The sequence below is a fragment of the Poecilia reticulata genome, linkage group LG2, assembly GCF_000633615.1.
Source record: "Poecilia reticulata strain Guanapo linkage group LG2, Guppy_female_1.0+MT, whole genome shotgun sequence".
Taxonomy (NCBI): Eukaryota; Metazoa; Chordata; class Actinopteri; order Cyprinodontiformes; family Poeciliidae; genus Poecilia; species Poecilia reticulata.
Window position 1 is genome coordinate 27,796,967 of NC_024332.1, and position 20,301 is coordinate 27,817,267.

The 20,301-nt window shown below is 37.1% G+C and overlaps 1 protein-coding gene and 1 long non-coding RNA gene across 2 annotated transcripts in view; one reads left to right on the forward strand and one right to left on the reverse strand.

Annotated features, from left to right (window-relative positions):
- The window catches only part of nalf1b (NALCN channel auxiliary factor 1b), a 118,599-nt gene that overhangs the window by 29,897 nt on the left and 68,401 nt on the right, over positions 1 to 20,301 (forward strand). The gene's annotated exons all lie outside the window — the stretch shown is intronic.
- On the reverse strand, positions 9,348 to 9,560 carry LOC103459642 (uncharacterized). Its single transcript, XR_532785.2, has 2 exons — positions 9,495 to 9,560; positions 9,348 to 9,419 (listed from the first exon to the last, which is right to left on the reverse strand). It is a non-coding gene; the product is annotated as an uncharacterized LOC103459642 (long non-coding RNA).

Sequence of the window (20,301 nt, forward strand, 5' to 3'; positions counted from 1 at the left end):
TATGCAAACATTTTCTTCCTGGGGCAATTTTAACTCTCGCAAACATACATTCCACCTACATTCCACCAACTGTAAAAACTATCAAATGGTTACAAAGTAGTGTTTTATAACTAATGCAAATTAAAGTAATAAATGTTTTTGTCAGTCACATGACTAAAATAGCATACGATTTTTTCCACCCTTTTATAGAGATCTAAACTAACTTGTTGCACTGGCTGCACACTCCAGAGTTTTTCATTTTTTATTTTTATTGATGCACCAGCACAAAAGTTAGGTGCTCCCAAATTTTCCCTTCAAATAAAGACAATATTGATTTGTACAATGTAGAAAACAAAGTTCTTAATTTGAATCCAAATTACTAAAAATGTTTTCGAAGAGCTTCAGTGAACTGAAATTTAAACTTAAACACATCTCAAGATGAATTAAATTAAGAACATGAAAATTATAAGTGCAAACATTTTAATGGCTAAGCATCTTATCAACATCTAAAACTAAACATTTTATTATATTCAAGCCATTTGCCTTATTAAAAACATATTTCAGACTTGAATGTAGTTTTTTTTTGCAATAGAACTGTAACTGTCAAACTCATCTCATCCTCTTCTGATGGTCAGTTTGCTGCTTTGTGCATGTTGAAAAGCAGTGGGCAGCAGCACTATGTGATGTATTTTATAGATGCATTGTGCAAGGTTAGAATATGCCATTGCAGTTTTGTTTTGGGGACTGTGCAAATTCTCACAGGATTATACTGACAGGCAATACATTTTTGAACCAAAGCACTGCACTAATAATTCCTGCAGGAGTCTCTGGTCCTCAACACACAAGGCCCAGAGGTGATTCACCGATGTACTACACACCTGCAGACTTGTCCAAGGTGTTTTAGTCATATCTGTTTCAGTGTAGCAGTGTTGATCTTAGTTACTGCAATATGAGTCCTGAAGTGTCTCTTTGGTCAATGGTTACCTGCTGATTAATAACCATAGTGCTCTGGGAAAACTAATTTGAATATTATTATTAAAAATTAGCTTGATGTGTGTGTTTGTTAATCGGTGTGGTTTTTGGAGATCAGTGGAAATCTCCACCCCGAGGCAATGCTTGTAACAGATTAAACTGCTAATGAAAATAATTGTAAACAATTTAAGCAAATCACAACAGCAATTTGTATTATCAGAAGGATGAAATACAAAGTGACTTTGTAACATCTTAAACAAGTCAGTTTAAGATTTTAGTGTTTAATATTTTAGATAAGTTTGATTAGAGACTTGGTTGTATTGGAACACATTCACACTGTGTCAGAAGAAATTTTTAACATGACTTAACCCCTTTATTTCATTCCTTCTCATTTCTCAGCTCCTATTTAACTTTAAATGAGTATTTGATTTAGCAGATAAATCTTAGCCTGCCTCACATACGATTTAACAAAGTCTTCTTTGACTGTTCTTTTCATTACAGTTTATTTTGTGATCTGAAAAAAAAAAAAAAAAAAAAAAGAGGAGGTAAACTTGAAGTTAGACGATTTTGAACAAAAAAAGGTGATGCAGGAAAATGCACATCATGTTTACCATGTCCTGGCATAAGATAATATTTTGACTACAGTTGACAAACAGTGATTGGTATCGCACACAAAACCCAAGCGTTGTTTCACCCAATTGCCCAAAGTAGCTTTTAGTGTTTTCAGACAAGTTATGCTGCTACTTGTTAGATTAGAAACTTTACTTTTACACAGCCTGTGCTTACATTTTTGTTAAAAGCTCAGATTGGCACAGCTGGACTTGGACAGAACACCTGCTACTGGAAGGGTTCCCTTTATCTGTCAGAGGTTTGCCACTGTAAGTGCCTCTGTGGCGGCTTGGTTGCACAAGAGGGAGTCACCAGTGCACCTGTGTATGTTTAGTCCTGGTCCAGTATGGCCCCTCTGACGACTGATGCTATCAGCCTTTTGTGATGAAAGGTAGATTGTGTAGCTTCCAGGTGTGCTTGAAAAAAAACAAAAAAAAACAAAACATGTCTGTGGACCTAGCTGAGGATTGGTGGCTGGATAGCGTATTGTTAAACAAAAATAAAATAACTTTGACTTTAACATCAGTATTTGTTTATTTCCATTGGAATTCAAAACATCATACATCTTTTACATYAAAYGCCATATAAACTTGTGAAACATTAAAATCACTTACTAAATACATTTTGGGTTGCACTGGGGATTTGAAGTGCCTTGCAAAATTATTTATTCCTTTTCAACCAAGGAACACAACAAACAGATCTTGCATTGAGTTTAAAGCAGGTTCACTTTATAAAATATGTCCAAAAAACATTGAACATTTTGAGCATTTTTGGTTGTAGTAGCCATCAAATCAAGCTATAAACTGAACAGGGTTGCTATGTGTCACCATAATTAATAGAATAYATGTATAATTGTATCTGCTACAAAGAACTACTTTGCTCGAAAATATATTTTAAATTCTCAGGCGCAATCTGCAGTTCTAGCAATCTGAATGTAAGTTTTGGTTGTTAGTGACATCACAAAGTGACAGAAAAGCTTGAAGTATTTATATATGTCTGAATGGATGAATGGATGAATGTTTGGAAGCCATATGAATCCATTACAGAAAAACCCATTGTAAAGTCATAGACCACAATCGATACTGTATTGTGTAATTGTTCCTCAGTACTGATTTACTRTATTTAGTCATTAAYCAATAAGCTGAAGTATATTTTATTAGTCATGAAAGGTGTTATTATATATAGCCACAAAGTGACTTCTTTTTCCCTGAGACTTTTCTAATGATGTCTGCAGAAATCAATAAGTAGAAACCCCTCTTCACTGGTTCACCTGTTATGAACTTTCTAAGCTGCTTTGTAGGGGAAACAAAAACATTTTAAAATCATAAAACTGTATGGTGCCCTGAGATMATTTTTTTTTTCTGATTTGGCATTATAAAAATAAAATAAGCTGTAATTATTACACAATATAATGCAGCACAACTTAAATTATCTGGCTGTGCGCACCATGCTAGGGCTTTTAAATTGCTTTGTTGACAACTTATGTTTCCAAACCTACAGAAGAAAAAAAAGGATCTTTTTCAACATAATGTGCCTTGAGGGAATGTTTTTTTTTCTATTTTTTTGTCATCCTTACCCTATTGTCTTGTGTATTCACCATATCCAGGTTTAGAAAACCCAAAATGAAAGTACCATGAGCAGAAATGAGCTCACCGTTTGCATTAAAGATCATGTTTCATAAAAGATAACKCAAAGCTCATACAGCTGAAATTAGAAGTTGACACATATCAATTAATAGTGTTATTTCTCTTATTATGTAAACTATACACTTCTTGTATAGTCTTATATTTTCTATATTTTTTCACCTCAAAGACTTAATGCTTGATTTGCATCTCAAAGGCTTAACACTTTGCATCTTCAAACCTTGAAGCTTAACTAGCACCTCAAAGAACTAAGACATGAAATGTCTCTCAAAGACTTGATAGTTGACTTGCACCTGAAGGACTTAAAGATGACAARGCTCTGAAAGACTTGGGACTTCACCTAGACTTGGAATAAAAAAAAGTTAATCTAGAATACAAATGACACACAATTGTAATGTGGTGAATCTTCAGACCGTTTGGTTGTCCCACCACCGCCACAAAGACACTAATTGATCAATAAAAAGTCATAGTTTCTTTTAGGTTGCTCCTGCAGCCACTTTACCAAACTAACACAGTTTAAGACTGAGCATTTCAACCTCCTTACACGTTTTCTGGGCTTGGCTAATAAGTATCTTCCTTTAAAAGAGTCATGGCAGGAGGTAGCCAACGACTGTTCAAGCTGCCTTATCTGCTCTCGCTGTGCACCCCCTGCTGGCTTAGCTGGTCTGCAACCCACCTTAATATAGATCAGGCACCTGGGAGAACAGCATGGGGGCCTTGGCCCTCTGGCCTGTTCCAGAGCTTTATTGATGGGCACCGAGCCGAGCTGCCAATATCACAGCAGCACATGGACCGAGGGGCTGTCGCTCAGAGTGCGTGTGTGTATTGGTGGGGGGACAGTATGGAATCCTTTGTGTACTGCGGACCGTGTATGTCTGTTTCATGGTATTCTCATTGTTTTCCTTGTATGTTTTTGTTTTCCACCTTGTGAGAAGTCCCTTGTGAACATATAGCAAAAAGCCACAAGCCCACACACACAATGGATGCTGACATTCACACCTATTATGTGAGCCTAGAAGGGTTGAATATGTATTATGTTTGAGTTATAACAAAAGAAAAGTGTGTGTATTTTGTTAGATTTTCAAAGAGTAGTCTGTATCATTTTTTCTTTGTGCTAGATGCCCCATGTTTTTTTTTAATAACCCCTAAGTTTCTAATGCTGAAYTGATGTAGAAACATGGCTGTATTGCCTGTTCATGGACTTTACCATGTTTTATAGAAGATTGACTGTCTCCACTGTATGTAAGATCATATGGCAGGTTTTTGAAAAATGGGGATAGAGAGGATGGGTATTAAGAAAAACGGAGAGCAAAGGGTAGACAGAGGTAGACAGAATAAGGGGAAAATGAAGAGGTGGTTAATATTTTATTAGTTAATTAGAGACTGTGCTACGTTCCGAGCGAGTGTTCAGTAGCTCTAGGCTCCTTGGTGTCATTGCGGCTGGCACAGTCATCACTTACTGTGCAAGCCCATTTCCGATGGCCTCTAATTCACAACAAATACAATACTGGGACTTCTTTTAAAAGTTTGTTAAACCAAGGGGAAGTGGTTTCAGAAGAAAAGGCCTGAGTGTAGTGAAACCCAATGCAGTTGATTGTGCTATTTTGGTATCTGTGTTTGCTAAGTACACAAGGTTACCAAAATAGCAAAGGATTGATCTATGTCAAGCTGCTCGTTGTGCACCCCAGCATGGTTTCAGTTTCTCTACATAGAAAATATACCTTGCTACTGCTTTTTATTGGGATTCAGTCTGTAATTGCTTAATGAAGATTTTCTTTTTAAAGTGGATTATGAAGCATTATTCATATTSAGATGGACAAAGTTGCAAACAGCAAAGACCAGCAAATATGCTAAGAATCGCTAGTTGTCTTGGAAGCTGTAAATCTTTACAACATGGCAGTGCTAGCTTAACTGTTTTTGGTTGACAAACACTTTGTGTAGGATGACGTAATGGTTTGAGACTTGATCTGGATGAATTTGGAAAAAAAAAATTGTTAGTCGAAAAAAATATTTTTACTTCCTCATTTGATTCCATAATATAAAAGTTACATCTTTTCATCCATCCACGTGTCTTTCAGTTTACCAACTCTTCCAATCCATTCACCCAACCAGCTTATGGGATGGATTACCTGTTTCCCTGTTCGTCTTTGTTTATTCATCTGCAGTACTGTCGTCATATTCACTACTTTGTCCTCCGCTACACTAAATCTTATTGTGGTTTTTGCAGATTCCATACTTAAAGTTGGGCACTGTAGAAATGTATCTCATAAATTGATWTAACTTTTATAACTAAGAGGGCTGTGAACTCTATAAGCGTGAACATGGAAAAAATATAATATTTTGACATGAAAATAAGAGGGAATCCTGTGTGTGATGCACAAATCTTAAATCTTGATGAGAGAGAAAGATAGAGAGACAGAGGGAGGGCTCTCATTGATCATTACTTGAGACTGACACATGCCCTATGGGAAGAATAATAATCTTTATAGCAATGATKTGCAAGGTTTTACTGGGAGACAAAATCTCTACACACTTAGTGGTTTATGACTATATTTAGATAAATAGATGTTTAATCGCCCATCACAAGTCCCAGCTGGACTGCGAAATAAATCAGYGCCTTCTTGTAAAAAGAAAACCTGCCTTATYCAGGGATCTGGTGGTAGTTTCACCCCAATAAGGATTGTTTTCTTCTGCGGTGCTCCCTTCAAATCTACAGTAGTTATGCAGCAATGCCCTATTGACTATTTCTTGCAATGCTGTGTCAGATATGATCTGAGAAAACAGTTGACCAATTTTTTCCCCCCCGCCAGTTGCTGGAATAAAATGTACACCACACCAGAAATTGGAACCACGCAGGATGACTCAAAATGACATCAAGACTAAAATTGGCTTTCATAGATGTTCAACTGTTCAGGAAATGTGCAAAAAAAATTGTGAAAACTATAATCACAGCAGACCTACCTGACAAAAGCGGTACTTTTKTCAGCTTTAGGGTTTAAGAAGAAAGCGGTGGATGGGTGGTTTGCAGGAATGGAGTGTGCTGAGTCTGATTCTGAACAAAACTTATTGCAGAACATGTTTGTTTCATTGGGTCTGCTCTTCTTGTATGGACATTGTCTGCTTTTTTCACCCATTACAGTTCAATTACTTTCATTTTAGTGCCTCACAATTTTGAGGAATGTATTGTGTGAGTGTGTGTGAGTGTGTGGATCATTCAGGTGTTAAACACTCCATTCTCACATCATTAACCGTTGTTCTGTGTGAACATTTCAGACATATTAGCATCAACCTAATATTTTAAGCTAACCTTAAGACACTTTGCAACCAGAAGCTTTTTCCAAAAAACTGTTTGTACCTACGTTTTTACTGAATATACATGTATATTACAGCTTGACACATAACATTTAAATAATTGAGTTTATTTATAGAGTCAATTTGTAACAAATGTCTCAAGGCACTTGAAACACTTTACCACTGATCAAGTGACCCATGAAGACCTTTTAGCTGAAAATTTGGCTTATTTAAAGGATGATGCATCTCAGATCCAGTGTCAGGTTTTCTATATTCTCGCCCACATCTTATACGAGAAATTTTCAGTTACAGTTTATCAACTGTATATTGCTTTTTTTACTTGTTATTTTTATCTCCACAGCCCTTATGCCACAAAATATGTTTCTATGGTAGGTCTAGACAAAAATAGAGGAGCCAAGTTGTGAAAAAAAACAACCTTGAGAGACCTTCAGAAAGCATAGAGATTAATCAGCTTTTAAAGATTATTTGAAAGTCCATCATTCCATTGTAGCAAAGGATAAAGTAACTGAGTTGTAGTATAAAATGTTTGCACGATTCTATAAATGCAAAACATTTTGTCAGCCATGTTACATTGTCTGTGATCCAAGTGACTGCCTTTCTGCTGCAAAATTAAACATATATGTTTGGGATGAAAACAGATTTTAGAATATTTTTTYATTTGCCTGCACGTTTACTAGTTATTGCAAAGGCTTACTACCATGCCTCTATGGCTTACATTGCATTTTTTTTCTAGTAAAACCTTTGCTTTTTTTCTTTTACTAAACAACATGGCCTCAAGACCCAGGAAAAGAGAAAGTTAGAACATGGTGAAAGGATAATCAAGGACAGACGGGCAGTTCTGAGGAAAACAGTGGGAGGCGTTGACTTCCACTGAGAGAAACCATGGAAATGTTAAAAGTTACCTCAGGCTGCTGGGTAAAGAGACTGAGAAGACAGTGAAATGTATACTGTGTCTGTGTGTGTGAGCAAAAGAAAGCCTAGTAAGACAGATTTTGAAACAGAAGCTTCTTTGACACAAAGTATTACATCTATTTTTAGGCATAGATGTYAAGACAGAGATAAGAATGTGACTCTTCCAAAAATGTTTGGGTGTGAAAATGTCACTCTGGGTCTACAAAAAGACGCTGATTTCTTAATGATGACTCATATTAATCACAGTTCAACACGAGTTTTGTGTTGGCAGAAGTGACTTCAAATATGAACTAAATCCTGACTAAAAAAGACCAGAGATCATACATGGCTTAAAGAAAATATTCATATTTCTTTAATTCTTGGTGCCTTTTACCATATTTTACATTTGCCACAAAATGATACATAATTTTGTTACGAGAATGCTTATTTACATATTTGATTTTTTTTTTTTTAGAATGTTTTACATAAACTCCATTCTACAACCACAGAAATYAAGTTGTATTGTAATCTTTCTCAACAGGCCTAAACGCTGATCGTCTCTTAATTTACCAATTAAAACACTGAMAGTGACAGTGATATCCTTTTTAACCTCACGTCTTTTCTGTAGTTCACTCAGACAAAACTGCTCTGAACATATAGAAAGCCATGCCAATGTTACTGTAATAATAAGCTCTCTGCACATGAAGATTCAGTCCTTCCAGCATATTTGGACTGGTTGACATGGCACTGGTACTATTTTCTAAGTAATTGAGTTGATGATTTTGTTGACCACTTGTTTTTTCTATAACTGTATTAGGGCTGTGCAATAATGGAAATGTTGGTATTGATCCGATAGCAAGTAAATGCAAGCATATTATCGCAGATACCAATTCCAATACATTGCCTTTTTTTTAAACGTCAGATTAATTTGGTGATTTGACTTCAGTTAGTTGATTGATAATTACCAAATACGGGACAATGATTTTAGGCAAATTAGTTTTTATTAAACTACAGCATAATTCTCTTTTTACCTTCTACTTGACATAATTGTCTATTAAGTTAACMGAGTCTGTAARCACACAGTCTGCATCTAACCAAAAAAGGAATAACTTTTTCCTTAAGCATAATTATACTCAGCCGTATTGATTTTTCATATTTGAGGTATTTATATCTTTACATAAGTGCATATTTTTGCGTTTCGATAGAACTTTGAATCCAATAGATAGYTTAATATAGTTGAATATGCGTGCTGAAATTACACCTCTGATCACAGATTGCACTGTGAAAGCAGAGMGAGCCGAGAGAGAAGTGCGCCGTTTGMGCTGACGGTGTTGGAGTGAAGTTGTGCTGATGGTTGAATTAAACAGATTGCACTTGATAGAAAGCAGACATTTTAAATTCAAACATTACACAGATTTGAAATCCTGCTCCCAAATTTAAAATGCAACTTCTTGATATTTGGAATTTGAATTCCAGCCGTAAACTCTGAGGACATTTGAGAAATTTGTTGGACCTATTCAAGAAAAACTGCAAACATGTTTAGCTTTCAGAGTGAGATGGCCCAGTGCTCCTTAAAGACAACTGAAATCACATCTCAAAATATTGTTATTGTGTGAATATTTAGTGAAACACTTCCTAAACAGATTCCAGGCTCTCATTTCTCTGACTTTAAACTTAAATAACTTGTTTTTAGCATTTTCGTGACCGCCAGTACAACATACTTAACAAATAGTTAGAGTTGAGAACATAGAAGGGTGAGAACCAATTACCATACAAATTGCTGTAAAATTTGTTGATTTAGTGAATTAATAGCAATTTGTATAGTGGTAAACATGTGCAGCACACATCTTTAAGACAGGAGAACGTTCTTGCTTGAGATAAATTCCTTGTTTTTTGTAAGGGTACTCAGAGGGGACCTGGAAATTCAACCACACACAGGAGTATAAAAAGGAAAACAAAGTTTATTTTTTCAGATACTGGTTTCAGCTAAGGGAGAGGTCATCAAACACAGCACTGAGGAGAGAGGGGAGAAGACTGGTGATGCACGGACAAAGGAGGGGTATCTTAGAAATGTTCAGCTTAACTGACCTGTAGAGCAGTGGACGGGTGGAGCAGAGGAACAGAGGGTCTGATGACAGGGAGATGCAGGAAACAGGGGAACAGGCTTCTGTGGATCCAGAATAGAAGGGATCCGTGAAGGGCTTGGCAGGAGGGGTAAATCCGTGATCAGAACTGAATGAGTGCTTAACACAGCATGGACAGTACATGAATCATAACAGTTTTTCATCTCATCTGTGGTGGCATTATTCTCTCCAGTTTGATCTTACTACTACACAAATCCAAATCTAACATTTTGTTTTATTTTAGGGAAGTTTTATCCTCTGAAATTCATTTGAGCCAAGGAGATTAAAAAAAAATCAAAGTTGTTGATAGAAGTTTGAACTTCAGTGCTCTTAATGTTTCAGAAGCATGTCAAGTATTTCAGTGTTTTGACTTTAGTTCAAATGTTCCTTGTCTGAATAATTGAAGAATTTGCACACAAGCATTCCCATATACATTCAGCATAAACACATACTGTATAGGTGATCACATTACACACTTGGAATTAAAGATCTGGGTGAWGAAAAAGAAAAAAAAATCACTCAAAGTTATTTTCTGATACCCCTCAGGGTTCCTTCACGCCATGAAGACAATTAGTAGTCCTGAGTCATAGCAGGTTGAAATCAGGAGTGTAGGAGTGAAAGTTTCTAAAAACAGAAAGAACTAAATCTGGTGCTTAATGTCACTTACTTAAAATGAAAAACCCTCTTCAGCGAAACATGATGCTGTACTCCAAACAAATGCACCATCTGACAAAACAATCCGTAGTCAGTCAGCCACTGTCTCACTCAACTGTGCATGTAAGGAAGTAATTCAAGTGTAAAACTCATTTCTTAACAGAATATGCACAAATCACCAAAATCATTATGATTACTACAGCCATAGTATCAGTTTTCAACAACCGTCTTCCATCTAGATCYTCTGTGATGTGAACTGAAGCCAAAACAGATGTTGCAGTCCAGAGCCGAGCCGTTGTCGCTGGTACAGTTTGTCTCCTGTCAGCTGTTGTCTTACATCTGCTTTACTGTGTGAGACCTGATCTTATCAAGCCTACTAGCTCAGCAAACGTCTAAGGTTTTAACACCTGATCAGATCTCCTCCTCACAGCATTTAAAACACAAAACTATAAGACACAAATTATTTAACATTGCTTTTTTTAATTTGTGAATGTTAGTTGACTCATTGGTATTAGTGATTAGCTACAAAAATAAATGTAAGATGCAACGTTGCAAGGATTTTTCTCACATAGGTAGGTATAAATTTGGGAAAGTGAAAACATTTCAGATATTGAAGAAGACATTGTTGTTACTGGCAGTGGCATTTTTGGCAGAGGAAAGGCTCTGGCCCTCTCCTACCCTTTGCTGTAGCAATCATGACGTCTGACTCCTGGCACACACAAAACCTCTATAGGCCAAGAYAGGCTTGTCTCCATAATGACTATTGATAACTGATGATGCAGTTAAGAAAGTGAAAACTGCTTGTGTTGACTTAGACAAGGTACTTTCTTTCAGTATTGCTGAGAAGGACTCCAGAAGAGTTTTAAAGCTTCTTTAGGAACAGGAATTTTTTGGGTAATGTTTTAGTTATATATAATGCTTGTTTCAAAACTCAAAGTGACCTTGTCATTGTTTTATGTAGCAAAACGTCCCCAGTGCCGCAATGTTATGGGTTTTATGTAAGCTTTGATCAATATTTTAACAGAACCGATATGTTAATCAATGATTGTCTGCTATAAACAATGAAATGAAGCCAGTAATTTTATTGGACTGGGAACCTATTTGTTTTTCACTTGAGGTGGAAAAAAAAAAACTCCTGTCTTTTTGTTTATGTACAAAATAGTGTTAGCACTGTGGTACAGCAAGCCAGTACAGGAAGTTAGAAAAGTGTTTAACTTTGAAGAGCTTAAAACTCAAAACTTGCTTTTTTCCTGTTGCAACCACAAAGMTGATAATTACATTAGGAATCATATTAAGTTTTGCGAATTAAAATTAATGTTACTTATTAATATTTTAGACAATTAAAATTCCTTTGATGGCCCAAACACCATTACAGATCCAAAATTAAGAAAGTGTGTGAAAAGGTAACATGAAATCCCTTTTCACTGATTATTACATGGGCAAAAACAGTTAACAATACAATTTTATTGTTTATTAAAGTTTGAAATAGGTATTAAAATAACATTTAGAGGAAATATTCTCTTGCACAAAACCAAAAATATGTTTCTTCAACATAAAAATCCAGCGTACAGCGATGGTTCTTTCATATTTACAAGGAGGTTGCATTCCTGTCATGAAAGACTGGAACTCTAAAGGCCATCTGTTTGCTTTTCAGCAACCTTTAAAATACAAAACTCGTCAACACTTTAACAAAATATGTTCCGTGTCTTTCATTTCTCAGTGCTATCTCAAAAAAAAAGAAGATGAAAGCAGAAACTATATTAACAGCAAATAGAGACCAAAGGAGGCAAACAAGAGGACGGTTTCATCTGCAGATTGGAAGATGAAGCAAAATTTAAAAAGTGCACTGTAGATACATGTAGCTAAACCAGTAAGGCAGGAACTGGTGGGTTTTGCCCAGATGTTTCTTCATAAACTCAACTCTAAAGTTAAAGTTTGTGACTACAAAGTAAGGTTTGAATAAAAATTTTAAGCCCGTAGGAAAGTTCTAAATGACAGTAACATGTTATGTTCCTCACTTCTGAACTTTTAAACTTCTTTACTAATTTTAAGGATTAATATTTAAAATCTGTCTGAAATTATGATTGCACATGTAATGTTGTATCGCCTTTGCTTGATGCAGAATACATGCATTTCCCTTATTGCTGAGAAAGTAGAGTTTTACTGCGCCTCTTCACATAATCCTGGCCATCAACTCCCACGCTCTCTGCATCTCCACAGCATGGAGCATCCAGTGTCTGTCAACACTCCAATGGGAGGCAAACTAAACAGCACAGAGGGAAAAGCATAAGAATGTACACAAACTACTCAGAGGAATGGAAATGAGGCCAATGTGTTACATATCACATGTGAGTCATGCTGGTAATAAATCCTGCTTCAGATGCGTCGTGTTGGACAGCTGAGGTGAACTTTTCACACGTTGTGTCACGTTTTGCAGTCCTTTCTTTGCAGTCATTTCTGGGATGGATATTAATGCTGCAGTTCAGTTAGGGTGGAGGGCTGCATTCAAACAGGCACTGCAGCAGCAGAAAAGTTACAGGCAAAGAAAAAATGAAAAAAAAAAAGAAAAAGCGTGCACAGGTGTTCTCATTTTCAATATGACACACCGAGAGAGATAATTAGCCTGATAACCCTTTGCTGCATTAGTAAAGCTAAGTAGATTTAATATTACCTGCACAAAAAGGAGGGTGGATAAAGGCCAGAACAGAAAGTAATTGCATGTTTGGTGAAAATGAGTTATTCAGTTGCACAGCAGTGTCAATGCAGCAGGGCCCGATTATGTCCTTCCTGCCCCGAGTGTTGGGACTGTTAGTGTGAAGGCAGAGATGAACTAAGTAGACTGTGGATTGATGTTCTCCTTCAGCAAAGCACTCAGAGGCCTGACATTTGCTCCTCCCTGCTAAACCACTTCTTCACTTGCCCGCATTGCAGCAGTTATTTCTCACCTCCAACTTAACATCTCCTCGTGTCCATTAGATGCAGCGCTCCGAAGGGCTCTCACCTCTTGCTTCTGTCCCTGTACCTCCACCCCCTGAAAAATGCTGCGGGGTGATTCAGGTGTAATCAGATCTGTGTTGACCTTAGATCAAATAAGTGCTAAACTTCTTAGTAATTTTTACGATTTATTTTGATGTGTTTTGAAAAATAAAGTGAGGTTACAGCTTTCCAGAGTGGACTTTTTCTTTTTTGTCCTGTTGTTCATTTTATTTTGGATGTCACACTTTTTATTTAAAATTAAATTACTTATCTAAAGATTGTAGTATTGGTTACTTCAATCTGCCGCCAGGTACGCTTTCTGGCCGGAAGGATGCGAAACAACATGAACATATCCATTCCTTATTTGCTCCTGTTTCAGCAGGAAGGAATTATTTCTTATAAGGAAGATAATGTAGCTTCGTGTGACAAGGGATCACTGTTTGCTTTCTAACAAGTTAGGTTTTTATCTTGCTTGCCTTTTATTTTTCATCTAAATTAAAGACTGTTTGCTGTCTATGATTGCTTTGCGTGCCTGTACTCAAAATCTTTTCATTTGTTCGTTGTTGTACCACCAAAGATGCCAAGTGCCTGTCAGCCTCATTTGCTACATCAGTTAAATAGTACAAATAAACTTGGGTAAAAACATGCAGCATGATTACACATGTTCATTCAATCTCATATATAACATTCAATGTATAAAGAAAAAGACTAGAGAAAAATTCTAAAAGAAAAACAATGCATTATTTTCTTTTAAACAACCAAGTTGGAGAAAGATGAAGCAAAATTTCTATGTTGTAGCACCATGAGCATAATTTAGCATCGTATACATGCCARTGTCTGGTGTGTAAAATGAATGTTCGCTTTAAGAAAATTGATGCTCTTTCCTGAAGTACTGCTAAATYCTAGTCACTTAAAGCATCAATAAAACCATAAAATACAGAGSACAATGCCTTGAGTGTTCAGCAGAGTTTTGGCCTGCAKCTAGTGCAGAGCCCGCCCAGGAGACCGTTTCTCTCATCTGCAGAGCCTTGACTGACTTCCTGTGCTTTGAACTGAACGGAGGCCAGCCTCACACCATCAAACCAAACCCACAATATTAAATGGTTAAGTGGAAGAAAAGCAGAAATGACCCGTGTGTGTGTCCGTGCGAGTGACTGGACACAACGTGTTTACAGCGTGAGGTAAGGACAGCGTAAATCAGGCTTCTTCTTTTCCCCGTCACTATAGCAATGATTTCCTGATCCACTCTGGGCTGATTTAATGGTCCTAGGGGGSCTCTAAACACACGCTACGGATGCTATTTGGTCTCTGCTCACTGGGCTTAGGCTGCYGTAAATTCAATCAGATACTCCTTAGAACACCTGTGTGCACTTGGGCGAAAATGCGTTCGTCTTTGAGCAGTTTAGCCATCTGTGTCTGTGTACTTTTTACAATCTATTTTTAAGGGGAAATGATGGATTTTTTACTTGAGGTGTAACTGTGATCTGCCATTTCTAATTGCTTTTACCCACAGAGACAGGAGGAATCCTTTCATCTGGTGATATTTAATCTAAATCCAGCCTCACCTTCATCCCTCATCYATAKAAACTCAACTTTTATTTCTGTCCTTTTTTTTTTAGCCTCGCTCAATAGAGCTTTAATTTGCATTTGTGGAGGCATCATGTTTACTCATAGTGTTCTTGACCTCAGTTAGCATTTCCACTGCAGAATCATAGTTTTTAATAGCACCCTATGGGCCTCGAGTTAACAGCCACAGAGTATTTTGCTCTTGATATTCTTTTTTTAATTTCTCTGGAATATCTGAATCTAAGATCCTAAAGTTTGGAWTTTTTGTTTATGGTTTTTTCAGGTTTTTTGGTTATTTTTTATWAGTGTGTGGTTTTTAAATTATGTTTTTTAAATTTTTTTTAATGTTGGTTCTGTTTGCCTCTGAGTCGCATTGCCTTACCTACATACATTTACCTCTCTCAGTATAGACCAGGTTTTGGTGGGTATATTGTGAGATTCCTTGTCATTAACTGTTTTACTGTATTCATGTCCCAGTATGGTCTTTTAGGGTTTTGGCTAGTTGTTGTATTGTCTTATTTTACTTTCAAACAGTATATTGAACAACTTGCCTTTGGAGCTTAGGAATGTTGGAGCTATTAGTGTGTTTTCACACCTGACTCAGTTCAATTGGTGTCCAAAACTGCAACATTTGTYACACTTCCAGCTGGTGCAGTTCACTTTCACACTGCACTGTGTTAAACAAACCAAGCCCTTTGAAAACCTGCTACCCCGCTGGTGCCTGATTTTTCGCTGCACCCAGAACCAATGAAGAAAATGACACAAAAACTTCTGCAAAGACATGTGCACAACTTCACAAAATATAAATAAATATGGAGTAGTATCAGATTTTAGCAGTTGTAGGATTTTTTTTGTCACTGGTAAAAGACCACAAGTCTTTTACCAGTTCTCTGAATGGTTCTTACCCAGAATGCCCTGAGGTATAGTTCATTCTGCCTTTGGACCGGTCTCCAGTCATTCAAACTTCACTAGAGTTATCTTCAAACAAACCAAGACCCAGGTTTTTAGGTGGACCAGAGTTTGCTTCTTTGATCCGCATCCGAGTTTGATTGTAAACAATGCAAAGAGTAGCTTGTCTATCTAAAATTAATTTATACACCTCTATGTTGGATATGTGTTATTTTAACACAAGTCCAGCCCTCAAGAGCTAAAACCCTGCAACCTTTAGATGCATCCGTGCTCCAATGCGCCTGAGTCAGAGGCCTGCAACGAGCCATTCACTCGATCCAGGTGTGTTACAAAATGAATGCATCTAAAAGTTTCAGGGTGTAGCTCTGGAGGACTGCACTCGGGAACCTCTGCTTTAACGCATATCTACGTTTTGTATGCCTCTGCTTCACGATCTGTTTTAGCAACTGTGTCAGTGAGAGGCACAGATTTGTTAACAAATTGAAATTAGGTTTTGCATTTGGAAATTATAAAGTATAAGTATTTGAGGGTACTATAAAAATCTCAAAACATCATAATAGAATGATAAAAACAGCCACTTCCACCTTCGTTTTCAGCGCACTAATACAGTGATGCAAAAGGTGTTCTGTTTTTAGCTTTTTTCAGATCATCCAACAAACTATTATCAGACGATTTGAGTTGATAAAAGTCTATTTTCCATTGACGATTTCATTTATTCAAGGACAAAGTTATTCAAATCCACTTGGCCCTATGTGAAATGGTAATTTTGCTATTGTTCATTAGCGAATCAAATGTGATTAACTGTGTTTTTTGGACAGTTAATAATCAGGTCTGGCTACTGCAAGACCTGGTTACTGCTTGACCTTTAGAATCATGAAATCCCTTAAATAGAAGTGGGCTAAAAAGGCTAAAATATTTTATAAAAATCAAGACTTCATGAACTGATCTAAAGAAAATTCAAGAACAAATGGGAAACAAATCACTGACATCTTATCCATCTGTAAAGGGTTGCACAGCCATTTTACAGGCATTGGGCACTGAGCCTCGATGAGAGCCATTGTCCACAAATGGAGAACACAATGAATAATGGTGAACTTTTCACCATTGTGTCCAGCACAACAAAATTACTCAAACAGCACACTGATTTGACTAAAATAACCCAAACAACACATAAAGCACTGCAAACCTCAACAGTAATTAAAGGACTGGGCAGAATTGGCATCCTTGGTTGTGCTCCAAGTTCAAAACCACTGTTGACCAAGCATGAACACAGAGGCCCAGCTTACGATCCTCAGAACTTTTTGAAAAATGTTCTGTGGACTGATGAGGCAAAAGCGGGAGTGTGCGTCCTGCTACATCTGGGTAAAGTTAGCATGGGATTTCAGAAACAGAACATCATACTAATGTGGCAACCTGGGGGGGTGGATTTTCTTTATTTTTAATTATGAACCCAAGATATAAACTCTTACAGGTTATAATGACCAACAACGCCACCTGGAATAATTCCAGGAAAATGKAATGAAAGGACGCAAGTACGTTCTGCTGGAAAATGAGACAAGATTCAGGAAGTTCTACAAAGTTTATTCGTCTTTATAATCTCTTTTTTTAAAATAATGATCTGAAATTGAATGGTTAAAACAGTGAATGCAGTTAACAACATTTATCATAAAACGTCTAAATTGCAAAGGAAACTGAGGCTTACCAGTGGGGAAGTAGTGAGGGAAAGGGGCAACATCCAGTGCAGAAAAAAGGGAATCACCTAGACACTACAAAAACACGGCAAAGAAAGAAAAGGTGCTCCAACAAAACACGCGAGACAAGACACCGCCACCAGGGGTCACCACCGCCACCACAGAAGCCTCAGTCCTTAAAAGAAAGACAAAAAATGAAACAATACAAGTAAAACAGTGGTACAATGGCGCTACAATGTTGCAGTTCATTCCTTCAATAGCGCCATCACTGCTCCCAGAAGCAGGGCAAGTTCAAGTTGGTCTTTTTAAAACAATTTGGAGTTAGGCAAAACAGCAGCGAGTATCAATCCAGGTGCAATGCCGAAGAGTCATCAGGTGGCTAAAGAAATATAGCAAATTAATTCAACTGCTACAACAAAATTTATAACTTGCAGCAGCCGTTTACCTGTGACCTGATAAATGCCCAATAATCAGATCCTCAGTACCACCTAGATGCAGTGCAACTGTAATAAAAAACGGTATGTGAAGGTTTTGTTTACATGAAACGGGTGTTACTTAGCCACGCTAAGCTCTTACCTTCCTATCAGCAGAAATGAATGGACAGATCGACCCCGATATTAAAGGTGCAGCGAAGGAGGCTAAGCAGACAAACCAGTTGACATTAATAGCCATTCCTAAAGCTGACAAATGATAANAAACTGATTGCTGTAAACGTCTAAATACAGTGGTGACACTTGTGCATAATTCTGGCATAGCTCAAAGATTTTGCAAGTGGGAAAATTTGGAAGGAAATTCAAACTTTTTGGGCCTGATTTGATGCTCTCTTCCGCTGCAACCTGTGGGGGCCAGTGGCTACTCCATCAGGCGCTCGCTGGCTCCTATCCYGGTTCCCAAACCCCCAGAGAGCAGAGGAGGAACACTTTAATACCGCTCACTTCTATGAGCACTCGACTGTGGAACGTATCATCGGCCTTCTAAATTGYCAGCATAACTTTAATTTGTCAAACCTCTACTGCGCCTCCCCAAAATACTTTTTTTTTTTTTCACTTAAATTAATTTCTGCCTCAGGAAGTTTTCTTTAATCTTGTCTCTGTGGTTGACATTGTTGACCATGAAGTGACATTGATCAGCTGACTCAGTTAAGTACACCTCAACTTTAATGGTAAGGTACTTTGCATTGACCATTTATGGCTTAATGTGAGTCTGTAAAGGGCAGGTTATGAGGCAGAACCTTGAACGCAAACGTTTAGGTGCAGTTGTGATTTATAAAGGAGAAATTGCTTTCTGGTCTACATGTGCATTGTTTTATAAATCTGGATTACTTTTGCCGTATGCCATTTTTGGCTTTTTAATATATATACTAAGCAATGTTTTAGAAATGAGTGTTCACAGCATTTTTGATTTGTTGGTGGTTCTCCTAGAAATGCATCTCCAGCTCYRGTGGGAAGTGGTAGTTTCCTCTGATTTACTGAAGAGTTGGCATCAATATAATTATTTTTTGTGTGTGTGTCAAAACCGGTGTTGCTTACAGCAGTAGAACAGAACGTACTGGTGCTAACCAAGAACTTGCACCAGTTGGGCAGATGAAATTGTATTCCTAAAATTGAACATAATTTTAGGAGCAAATCTCAATGTTAACATCAAATGTACAATTTTGTCTTCACCAACATAAACTCTGCTCAGAGAAAGATATTCTTCCCATAAAAAAAATCATGGCTTGCCTCAGTTTTAAAAAAGCCAAAACGAGAAACCTATTACCTAAACACATTTTTTAAAAAGCAAATTTTAGCTCTAATTACTTTTAGGGTGAACTGCTGCTGTGCACTCCTTACTGGCCTCCCTAATGAGAATCTGAGAAACACTACAGGCAAACAGTCAACATTTAATTAAAGCCACACCATGTTGTCTTTTAATGTTCTGTGCTAGAAATATATCAAAGATGCTGATTACTGCCTATGCCTTTTCTCTCGGTTTGGGGGAAACTAATCAGGGAGGGGTCGCAAAAGCTAAAGCAACACATGATGAAATTGTTTTTTTTAGAAAAACAGCTTTCTTTGAAAATATTCTGATGTATTCTGTCAAAAATAAAAACTGCTGTGCATCCTTCTAATCAGAGACAGGATTTTAGAAATATTTGGCAGATGAAAAGTATTGACAAGTATTTGCAACTGAACTATTGGATCTTAAATGTCATAACTTCAAATCTCCCCAGTTCCTCTACACTGTATAATGGGCCACGGGAAATTAGAAGAGAGAATGACAGTGCACTTCTGTCAAATTTTGCCATCTTCTATGCTTTTCAAGTGTAAAGGTTCCTTGCAGTCAATCAGGCTTTAGAAACTTCCCATTGTAAACGTAAAGTGTATTGTGAATTTATTTATTTGCTTCAAGTGTCTTTTACTTTGTCGCACGTTACAACCACGACAAAGTCGTCAAATAACGTCAAATATTTTTAATATCAAAAGTGTGGCGAGCACTTGTATGAATCCAGCGTTTCCCACTTTTCAAAACAGCTCAAACTCCTGACAATTCATTTATTGCATAATTAAAATGATATATGTTATTGCATTTACATTCAGGGTGACCAAGTCCCAAGTCTTTGATGTTGGATGTATTTAGCTCCACTCATCTTCCTACTCACTATGTCCAACTTCCCAATCCTTCATGAATGGGAGATTTGTAGAGTGCATAATCAGCAATTATTGTTTTAAATAAGCCTTACCACTGCTATGAATATCTTCAGATCCTCCTTTGGCCTCTTGGACGTTTTTCATTCTCCTTGTCAGCTTACATGTACTGTGGTTGTACAGTACTCTTTCTATTTTTGGATGGTGGATTGAACAGACCTCTGCTAGATGTCAAAAGCTTTGGATGCTGTTTTATAATCTAACTCTACTTTGACCTTTTTTTAATCCCTGACATGTCTTTGTTGGATTTCATGATACTGTTTGATTAATGTTTGTGAAAAACAACTCT